Here is a 1,274-nt window from a genome sequence, read left to right on the forward strand (position 1 = left end):
TTCTCTTCACTTGCTTTTCCTCCTGAAAACTCATCTCTTCCACAGAACTGAACATCTTCCAGTTTGGGCTGGAAAAAGAAGCAGCAAGTGCATCTCCCACCTCTGAAATGGCCCCGAATGAAGAGCGCTGGAATGGGGGTGGGGAGCACTGCGCACTCACATGGTTACAAAAGGACCTGACGTGCACAACTGCATCCTCAACCAGGGACCCCGCATCTGTCCCTAGATGTTTGAAGACACAGGTGAGTACCCGCATGCCCTCCTCCATGATCTCAGCCCTGGTAGGCACGAATGATGCCTGGAACAGGGTCTCCAGGACGGCCTTCTGGTGTTTTTTCAGCTGTAAAAACAGAAGACACGACACAACGATCAGTGCTTACGCCCCTCACCTCTGGGCTTTCCCATTCACAGAGCACTCGGGACTTCATCTGACCATGACCCCATGGCTCCATTCCCGTATGCCTGTGAGACACAAGGCACCCACTTCTGCACCAAAATTACACTTGTCACACCCAACTGTCTCCAGAGACACCAGAGGGGGTGAGACAGCAAATCTGGATACACTTCCAGTCCTTGCGCACCCTTTCAGCCCTGCCTCAGGGTTTGGTCTCTACAGCTGAGCTGCATTCTAGAGATTGCAGAGGGATTCCAACCTCACCTGCTCAGGGGCACCATACATGATGTTGCCTAGTCCTCTGGCTGCCATTGTCAGACAAGGTTTTTTGTTTCCCTGGCTCGCTGGTGAAGTAAATAAAGGACTGCCTTCAGGAGCTTCTGCTCTTCAGTGACTGGGTCACACACAAGCTAAAAGAAATCAATGTGTCCGTGAGATCCAGCACAGTCATTCCCAACAACCCAGCCCTGCAGCAGAAAAGTAACCCATGCCAGAACACAATCCCACAGATCACCGCGAGGAAGAGCCTCAGCACACGGCGCACTCCTGTTGGACATGGGGAGCCTTGTCTGCTTAGAGCCAGGCAAATCATGAAAGCAGGGGCTTAGTCTAAGCGGGAGAGATGATGCCGATGCAAGTAGATGGGGACATTGCTTGCTTTAGAGCAGTGTCTTCCTGGGATGCTGGGTGGGTATAGAAGATGCAGGAGTTAGGACCAAACTCAGAGCTGCTGTCTAGGATGAGGGCTCAGTAGGGGCAGTTCAGTAAGGCAATCCTTGTCTGCCTATCTTTCTCATACGGCAGAAGTGGCGATGCAGAGGCCAGGACAGAAGAGAAACCTCTCAACTGTTTCCAGTGATCCTCCCTCCTAGGAAGGTGA

The 1,274-nt window shown here is 52.4% G+C and overlaps 1 pseudogene; it reads right to left on the reverse strand.

The window, feature by feature from the left end:
* LOC106723027 overlaps positions 1–1,274 on the reverse strand; it is a 19,050-nt pseudogene that overhangs the window by 1,919 nt on the left and 15,857 nt on the right.

This window comes from Alligator sinensis, unplaced genomic scaffold (genome assembly GCF_000455745.1).
Source record: "Alligator sinensis unplaced genomic scaffold, ASM45574v1 scaffold106_1, whole genome shotgun sequence".
Lineage (NCBI taxonomy): Eukaryota > Metazoa > Chordata > Crocodylia > Alligatoridae > Alligator > Alligator sinensis.